The sequence below is a fragment of the Lolium rigidum genome, chromosome 2 (assembly GCF_022539505.1).
Source record: "Lolium rigidum isolate FL_2022 chromosome 2, APGP_CSIRO_Lrig_0.1, whole genome shotgun sequence".
NCBI classification, from domain to species: Eukaryota; Viridiplantae; Streptophyta; class Magnoliopsida; order Poales; family Poaceae; genus Lolium; species Lolium rigidum.
Window position 1 is genome coordinate 171309837 of NC_061509.1, and position 10369 is coordinate 171320205.

Below are 10369 nucleotides of genomic sequence, written 5' to 3' on the forward strand. Positions count from 1 at the left end.
CATGCAACTTGTATTGCATAAGAGGCTTTGCGGGTGTCTGTCTCTCCTACTATAGTGAAGATTCAATTTGCTCTTCTATTGACAACATTAGTATCAACGTTGTGGTTCATGTTCGTAGGTAGATTAGATCTCTCTCGAAAACCCTAAACCACGTAAAATATGCAAACCAAATTAGAGACGTCTAACTTGTTTTTGCGGGGTTTGGTGATATGATATGGCCATAATGTGATGATGAATATGTATGAGATGATCATTATTGTATTGTGGCAACCGGCGGGAACCTTATGGTTGTCTTTAAATTTCATGTTGAGTAGTATTTCAAAGTAGTTGTAATAGTTGCTACATGGAGGACAATCATGAAGACGGCGCCATTGACCTTGGCGCTACTAGCGACGATGATGGAGATCATGCCCGAAGATGATGGAGATCATGTCCGTGCTTTGGAGATGAAGATCAAAGGCGCAAAGACAAAAGGGCCATATCATATCACATATGATCTGCATGTGATGTTAATCCTTTTATGAATCTTATTTTGCTTAGATCGCGACGGTAGCATTATAAGATGATCCCTCACTAAAATCTCAAGATAATAAAGTGTTCATCCTTAGTAGCACCGTTGCCAAGACTTGTCGTTTCGAAGCATCTCGTGATGATCGGGTGTGATAGAATCAACAAGTGCATACAACGGGTGCAAGACAGGTTTTGCACATGCGGATACTAAGGTGGCCTTGACGATCCTAGCATGTACAGACATGGTCTCGGAACACGTGATACCGAAAGGTAGAGCATGAATCATATGGTTGATATGATGAACACTTTGAGTGTTCGCCATTGAAATCACACCTTGTCTCGTGATGATCGGGCATAGGTGCGGTGGATTTGGTTCGTGTGATCACTAAGACAATGCGAGGGATATTGTTTTGAGTGGGAGTTCACCTAGATTTTTAATTATGTTGAATTAAAATTTGAACTCAATTTGTCATAAACTTAGTCTAAACTATTGCAAATATATGTTGTAGAGATGGCGTCCCCAATCAATTTTAACCGAGTTCCTAGAGAAAGAAAAGCTTAAGAGCAACGGTAGCAACTTCACTGACTGGTTCCGTCATATGAGGATCTTCCTCTCTGTCGGAAATCTGCAATATGTGCTTGATGCACCGCTAGGTGACCCTCCTGCAGACTGAAACCGATGAAGTAAAAGCTGTTTACGAGACTCGGAAAACTCGGTACTCTCAAGTTCGGTGTGCCATCCTGTGCGATCTGGAATCCGATCTTCAAAAACGTTTTGAGCACCACGATCCTCATGAGTTGATGAATGAGCTGAAAGCTATATTTGAGACTCATGCGGCCGTGGAATGCTATGAAGCATCAAAACATTTCTTCAGCTGTATGATGGAAGAAGGCAGCTCCATTAGTGAGCACATGCTCGCCATGACCGGGCATGCGAAGAAACTCAGTGACTTGGGAATAGTGATTCCTAACGGACGTGGGGATTAATCGTGTCCTTCAATCACTGCCACCAAGTTACAAGAACTTTGTGATGAACTACAATATGCGAGAACATGAACAAGGAGTTACCTGAACTCTTTGGCATGCTAAAAGCTGCTTGAGATTGAGATCAAGAAAGAGCACCAAGTGTTGATGGTCAACAAGACCACCGGTTTCAAGAAACAGGGCAAGTCTAAGGAAAAATTCAAGAAGGGTGGAAAGAAAGCTGCCACGCCTCCTATGAAACCTAAGAACGGCCCTAAGCACGATGCTTGAGTGCTATTGCTGCAAGGAGAAGGGACAACTGGAAGCGTAATTGCTCCAAGTATACGGCTGATCCGAAGAGCGGCCTTGTCAAGAAGAAGAAAGAAGGTATATCCGATATACATGTTATAGATGTTTATCTCACTGGTTCTCGTTCTAGTACACGGGTATTTGATGCTTGGTTCGGTTGCTCATATTTGTAACTCGAAACGAGGAACTAAAGAATAAACGAAGACTAGCGAAAGATGAAGTGACGATGCGCGTTGGAAACGGATCCAAAGTCGATGTGATCGTTGTCGGCACACTTCCTCTACATCTACCTTCGGGATTAGTTTTAAGCCTAAATAATTGTTATTTTGTACCCGCGTTGAGCATAAACATTATATCTGGATCTTGTTTAATGCAAGACGGTTATTCATTCAAGTCTGAGAATAATGGTTGTTCTATTTTTATGAATAATATCTTTTATGGTCGAGCACACGAAAAGAATGGCTTATTTCTGTTAGATCTCGATAGTAGTGATACGCATATACATAACATTGATGCTAAGCGAATTAAATTGAATGATAATTCTACTTATATGTGGCACTGTCGTCTTGGTCATATTGGAGTGAAACGCGTGAAGAAACTCCATACTGATGGATTACTTGAATCACTTGACTTTGAGTCACTTGATAGATGCGAAGCATGTCTAATGGGAAAAATGACTAAGACTCCATTTTATGGTATGATGGAGCGAGCTACTGACTTATTGGAAATCATACATACCGATGTATGCGGACCAATGAGCATAGCATCGCGCGGTGGTTATCGTTATGTTCTAACATTCACAGATGATCTGAGTAGATATGGGTATATCTATTTCATGAAACATAAATCCAAAACTTTTGAGAAGTTTAAGGAATTCCAAAGTGAAGTAGAAAATCAACGTAACAAGAAGATTAAATTTCTACGATCTGATCGCGGAGGTGAATATCTGAGTTATGAGTTTGGCATGCATTTAAAGAAATGCGGAATACTTTCACAATTGACACCGCCGGGAACACCACAACGAAACGGTGTGTCCGAACGTCGTAATCGAACTCTCTTAGATATGGTTCGTTCTATGATGTCTCTTACTGATTTGCCGTTATCTTTTTGGAGTTATGCATTAGAGACAGCCGCATTCACTTTAAATAGAGCACCATCAAAATCCGTAGAAACGACACCGTATGAATTATGGTTTAATAAGAAACCTAAGGCTGTCGTTCCTTAAAGTTTGGGGTTGCGAAGCCTATGTAAAAAGTTACAACCGGACAAGCTAGAACCCAAAGCGGAGAAATGTGTCTTCATAGGATACCCTAAGAAAACTATAGGGTACACTTTCTATCACAGATCCGAAGGCAAAATCTTTGTTGCTAAGAACGGAACCTTTCTTGAGAAAGAATTTCTCACTAAAGAAGTGACTGGAAGAAAAGTAGAACTCGATGAGATTGATGAATCTATACTCGTTGATCAAAGTAGCGCAGTACCGGAAGTTGTACCTGTACCGCCTACACCGGCAACAGAGGAAGCTAATGATAATGATCATGAAACTTCGAACGAGGAAACTACTGAACCTCGCGGATCGACAAGGGAACGTGCCACTCCTGATTGGTATGATCCTTGTCTAAATGTCATGATTGTGGATAACAATGATGAGGACCCTGCAACGTATGAAGAAGCGATGATGAGCCCGGATTCCAACAAATGGCAAGAAGCCATGAAATCCGAAATGGGATCCATGTATGATAACAAAGTATGGACTTTGGTAGACTTACACGATAGCCGCAAGGCTATCGAGAATAAATGGATCTTCAAGAGAAAAACGGATGCTGATGGTAATATTACTTGTCTATAAAGCTCGACTTGTCGCAAAGGGTTTTCGACAAATTCAAGGTGTTGACTACGATGAGACTTTCTCACCTGTAGCGAAGCTAAAATCTGTGAGGATTTTGTTAGCAATAGCTGCATTTTTCGATTATGAGATTTGGCAGATGGATGTCAAAACGGCGTTCCTTAATGGAGACATTGAGGAAGAGTTGTATATGGTACAACCCAAAGGTTTTGTCGATCCTAAAAATGCTGACAAAGTATGCAAACTTCAGCGTTCAATCTATGGACTGAAGCAAGCATCAAGAAGTTGGAGCCGAGCGCTTTGATAAGGTAATCAAATACTTCGGGTTTATACGAGTGTCATGGAGAGGCCTGTATTTACAAGAAAGTGAGTGGGAGCTACGTAGCATTCACGATATTATATGTAGATGACATATTATTGATTGGGAATGATATAGAACTATTAAGCGATGTAAAAGGTTATTTGAACAACAGTTTTTCAATGAAAAACCTTGGTGAAGCATCGTATATATTAGGCATCAAGATTTATAGAGATAGATCAAGACGCCTAATAGGGCTATCACAGAGTACATACCTGGACAAGATTCTAAAGAAGTTTAGAATGGACGAAAGTAAGAAAGGGTTTTTACCTATGTTACCGAGGCAAGGTCTTGAGTAAGACTCAAGGACCGTCTACGGCGAAGAAAGAGAAAGGATGAGTCGGATCCCCTATGCTTCGGCGGTAGGCTCTATTATGTATGCCATGCTATGTACAAGACCGGATATAGCGCATGCTCGTTAGTTTGACTAGCGAGATATCAAAGTGATCCAGGAATGGAACACTGGACAGCGGTCAAGAATATCCTAAAGTACTTGAAAAGAACTAACGATATGTTTCTTTGTTATGGAGGTGACCAAGAGCTCGTTGTAACAAGTTACACCGATGCAAGTTAGAACACTGATCCTGACGACTCTAAGTCACAGTCTGGGTACGTGTTTATATTGAATGGTGCTACAGTAAGCTGGGCAAGCTCGAAGCAGTGCACGGTGGCGAAGTCTTCAACAGAATCAGAATACATAGCGGCTTCAGAGGCTTCATCAGAAGCGGTATGGATGAAGATGTTCATTGTAGAGCTCGGTGTGGTTCCTAGTGCATTGGACCCACTAGTGATATACTGTGACAACATGGGTGCCATCGCCAATGCACAAGAACCAAGGTCACACAAGAGGCTGAAGCATATCAAGCTGCGTTACCACTCGATTCGCGAGTACATCGAAGATGGAGAAGTAAAGATTTGCAAAGTACACACTGATCTGAATGTAGCAGACCCGTTGACTAAAGCTCTCCCAAGAGCAAAGCATGACCAACACCAGAATACCATGTGTGTTAGGTTCCTTACAAATGTAATCTAGATTATTGACTCTACTGCAAGTGGGAGACTGTTGGAGATATGCCCAAGAGGCAATAATAAAAGTGGTTATTATATATCTTTATGTTTATGATAAATGTTTATATACCATGCTATAATTGTACTAGCAAATGTGCCCGTGCGTTGCGACGGGACGAAAAATCAACTTTATTAATAAAAGTGTTGGCCTAACCTTAATTTTCCAGTTCCCTAGCCTAAGTGTGCCTTTTACCGTAATACTTTTTTTTTGTAAAACCCAATATACACTGTTAGTTTCTTGTTATGTTTATAATGCCCTCCTCCATTTACATGTTATATTTTAAAACTAAAATAATAAAGTTCTACTACTTTACAGAGGGTTTACATTACCCTAGCATCAGTTTTCTTTATCTAGATTCACTCCTTCCATGAAACATGATCGACAACTTATCTTATTAGAGAAGTCCGATAAAAGTGACAAATTTAACTCTCTACATATATCATTTTGAATAGATCGCTGAAGAATCCGCCTCTTCCGATGAACAATCTACATTGGACTCTATACTTTTTATGGATTTATACTTTATTCATTTCTTGTAACTATTTGGTAATATTAGTTCATATAGGAGATAAAAGTGCAGAAAATACAATCATTAATTATGCGAATAAGTTTTGATTTGGTCTACTATTCTCTATACTCTTTTATACTCAATTTTAATTTTCTTCTACTTAATCTACTATTTTAGAGTCTGTTTTTAAAGTACTTTTATTTAATCTATATCTAATCTAGTGTACTTTCTATCTCTCTTCACTATTTAAATCAAAGACACGTATAACTTAGCAACAAAGCAGAAGATAGCACTGCGTACTTTCGACTAAAGGTGCACAGAGCTAGTAATGCAGCAAATCACACGCGCACAGCTAGCGGCAATCAGCGGCAGCAAGAGATTTCACAAATATTATATAGTTAAAGAATGAGAAACTGCCAAAGGGATAAGGTTCTTCTCCCGTGCGGACTGAGATGGAGGCGATTTCCCCAAATCACCGCGCTCGAGCTCCTCCCTGGCTCCCTCTTGAGCCCTGCTCTCCCTCCCATGGCGCTGCTGCCTCCGCCGGCAACCGCCGCAGCCCTGCGCTCTCCTTCTCCCGTTCGTCCCCGGCGCCGTCGCCCTCCACTCAAGCGCGCCCGACGCCCGCGCCACATCCTCCCTCTTCGCTGCATCCCGGTTCGGCCTCGTCGACCCGCGTCGTTCCTTATCCCCAACCGCACCAGCGCGGGTCTCCGCCCGCAAGCTCTCCACGGCGGCGGCTACTCTCTATTCCCAACCGTGTCGTTGACCTGGCCGTCGTTTCGCTGTGTGGTGAAATCGGGGAAAGTCCGGTGACGTGATGGACGACGTAAAGATAGACTGCGGGTTGATCTCTAGATTTGTGAGGGGTCTAAATGCAAAACAACCGACGACGTACGACGCACCGTGCCGATTGCAATTTAATAGTAGAGATTAACCGAAACATTGATACATGTGTGATATGTAAACAACAAAGAGTCCCTAGTATGCCTCTTATCTAGCTTGTTGATTAATGGACGATTAGTTTCATAATCATGAACATTGGATGTTATTAATAACAAGGTTATATCATTGTATGAATGATGTAATGGACACACCCAATTAAGCGTAGCATAAGATCACGTCATTAAGTTATTTGCTATAAGCTTTCGATACATAGTTACCTAGTCCTTGTGACCATGAGATCATGTAAATCACTTATACCGGAAAGGTACTTTGATTACATCAAACACCACTGCGTAAATGGGTGGTTATAAAGGTGGGATTAAGTATCCGGAAAGTATGAGTTGAGGCATATGGATCAACAGGGAGATTTGTCCATCCCGATGACGGATAGATATACTCTGGGCCCTCTCGGTGGAATATCGTCTAATGTCTTGCAAGCATATGAATAAGTTCATAAGAGACCACATACCACGGTACGAGTAAAGAGTACTTGTCAGGAGACGAGGTTGAAAAAGGTATAGAGTGATACCGATGATCAAACCTCGGACAAGTAAAATATCGCGTGACAAAGGGAATTGGTATCGTATGTGAATGGTTCATTCGATCACTAAAGTCATCGTTGAATATGTGGGAGCCATTATGGATCTCCAGATCCCGCTATTGGTTATTGGTCGGAGTGAGTACTCAACCATGTCCGCATAGTTCGCGAACCGTAGGGTGACACACTTAAAGTTGGATGTTGAAATGGTAGAACTTGAATATGGAATGGAGTTCGAATATTTGTTCGGAGTCCTGGATGAGATCCCGGACATCACGAGGAGTTCCGGAATGGTCCGGAGAATAAGATTCATATATAGGAAGTCATTTTATAAGATTTAAAATGATCCGGAAGTTTCTATGGAAGGTTCTAGAAGGTTCTAGAAAAGTCCGGAAGAAACCACTAAGGAAGGCGGAGTCCTGGAGGGACTCCACCTCCCATGGCCGGCCAACCCAAAGGGGGAGGAGTCCCAAGTGGACTCCCCTAAGGGGGCCGGCCACCCCCACATGGAAGGGGGAATCCCACCCCAAGTGGGATTCCCACCTTGGGTAGGTTTCCCTATCACATGGAAGGTTTTGGGTTCGGGTCTTATTCGGAGACTTGTAGTCCAACACTTGGGGCTTCCACCTATATAATGAGGGGCCAAGGGGAGGGGCCGGCCACCCCAAGACCACAAGGTGGCCGCACCCCCTAGTGGCCGGCGCCCCCTCTCCCAAACCCTAGCGGCCCTCTCTCCTCCACCACATCCCGCACGCTTAGCGAAGCTCCGCCGGGTTTCTCCACCACCACCGACACCATGCCGTCGTGCTCGTCGGATTCAAGAGGAGCTACTACTTCCGCTGCCCGCCGGAACGGGAGGTGGACGTCGTCTTCATCAACAACCGAACGTGTGACCGAGTACGGAGGTGCTGCCCGTTCGTGGCGCCGTGATCAAGATCTTCTACGCGCTTTTGCAAGCGGCAAGTGAACGTCTACCGCAGCAACAAGAGCCTCATCTTGTAGGCTTTGGAATCTCTTCAAGGGTGAGACTCGATAATCCCCTCGTTGCTACCGTCTTCTAGATTGCATCTTGGCTTGGATTGCGTGTTCGCGGTAGGAAATTTTTTGTTTTCTATGCAACGAATCCCTACAGTAGGCTCAGCAGCAAAGGCACGCTTCTTCGGGTCATAGCGGAAAATGCCATCAAACAGACGAACAGGTTTCACCGGGCGACGTGCAGGTAGAGCAGGTGAAGGAGCACCAGCGGCCGTGGAGGTGGCGGGAGAATCCTCCGTTTGAGCGGTAGGAGCACGAGGAGGCCGGCCCGTTGCCGTCATGGGCCGGTTCATGGGCCATCGCAGATGGCGTGCGTGGCGGGGAATCACTGCCGGCTCGGTCGGCGTCGTCCGGGGCTGCACCACTAGGCCCCGCCGCGGGTGGGAGATCGTCGTGTATGGGTGCGTGCACCACATGCAGCTGCCGATCAACGTGCTGCTGCTGCTGGTCGTCAGAACCTGAAACATTCCGAGAGATCAAAGTATCAGTAGCACCTGCCATATCAGTGCACAAAGGATCATCCGTATCCGGTTCAGAACGAAGGATGGCATTTTCGGTGGGATGAGGGTGGGGTGTAGATTTATCACCACAAAAGGGATAGAAATTTTCGTCGAATACGACATCGCGCGACACATAGATCCGTCCTGTGGATCGATCGAGACAACGAAAGCCTCGATGGCCAGGACTATACCCGAGGAACACACACAGACGCGAGCGAAAACTGAGTTTGTGGTTGTTATACGGCCTAAGGTTAGGCCAACACGCGCACCCAAACACGCGGAGGGAACCGTAGTCAACTCCCTTTTTGAATAACTTAGTGACAGGAATTGAGTTGTGGATGACTCTACTTGGCATACGATTAATCAGATAACAGGCAGTAAGAATGGCGTCATCCCAAAACTGAGAGGTGCGGATGCTTGAGCTAGGAGAGCAAGAGCTGTTTCGACTAGGTGCCTGTGCTTGCGCTCGATGGCGCCGTTTTGCTGGTGGGTATGTGGGCAGGAAACGCGATGTGTAATGCCGGTATCTCTGAAGTAGGAATTGAGTTTGTGATATTCTCCTCCCCAGTCGGACTGAACCGAGAGGATTTTAGTGCCAAGAGCACGTTCAACCCGCTTTTGAAATTGATAAAAGACGCGTTCAACATCAGACTTGTGTTTCAGCAAATATACCCAAGTGAATTTACTAAAATCATCGAGAAAACTGACATAATATTTGAACCCGCCAGCTGACTTAATTGCTGGTCCCCATACATCCGTATGCACGAGTTCTAAAGGAACTTGGGAAACACGACTAGAAACTGCATAAGGCAGTTGATGAACTTTAGCTTGCTGGCATGCATCACAGACATGCGGCACTACATTATTTTGTGTAAATCCTAATTTATTGGATCGAAGGATGGCCTGGACGACAGGTTCTGCAGGGTGTCCGAGTCGACGATGCCACAGTTCCTTGGACGGTGACATGGTGTGCGCTTGCGGAGGTCGTGATGAATGACGAGGATGGAGTGGAGGAACAGGGTACATGCCATCTTGTGCTCTACCTTGAAGCAGCGTTGCCCTCGTGGTGAGGTCCTTAACATAGAAAGATTCAGGATGAAGTTCAATAAGACAGTGGTTATCATTGGCAAGTTTATGAGTCGATAATAGATTTTTTCTATTGCGAGGAGCATGGAGGACATTAGATAATCGAAGTGGACGAGAAAAACCGGATAAGCTAGATTCACCAATGTGCAAGATAGGTATGTGCGTACCGTTGGCCACTTGGATCTGCTCGTTGCCTTTGTAGTTCTCGTGAACATGGAGGCGCTCGATGTCATTTGTCATATGATCGGTTGCACCTGAATCCATGTACCAGTTTGGATCGCTGGTGTAGATGTCGTTGGCGTTGGTGTAGTTGGCGGCGGCGCGAGTGGAGCTCTCTGGCTGGATCGCGTGATTGAACCGTGAGTAGCAGCGTAGAGCATCATGGCCGTAGACGCCACAGATTTGGCAAGTTGATTTGCCGCCGCGTCCACGTCCTCCACCCTGAGCGTCACGCCCAGAGTTATCGCCACGGCCACCGCCATGGCCTCCTCCATTGTAGCCGCCGTTGTAGCCGCCACCATTGTAGCCGCCGCCGTTGTAGCCGCCATTGTAGCCGCCGTTGTAGCCGCCGTAGCGGCCTCCGCCATTGCCGCGACCTCCGTCGCCACGGCCGCGTCCGCCACGCTGGAAGTTCCCGCGCCCGCCACCGCGGGAGGCATTGTTGGCGGAGTGCTGGAACGGTGCGTCGTGGTGGCCGCCCGA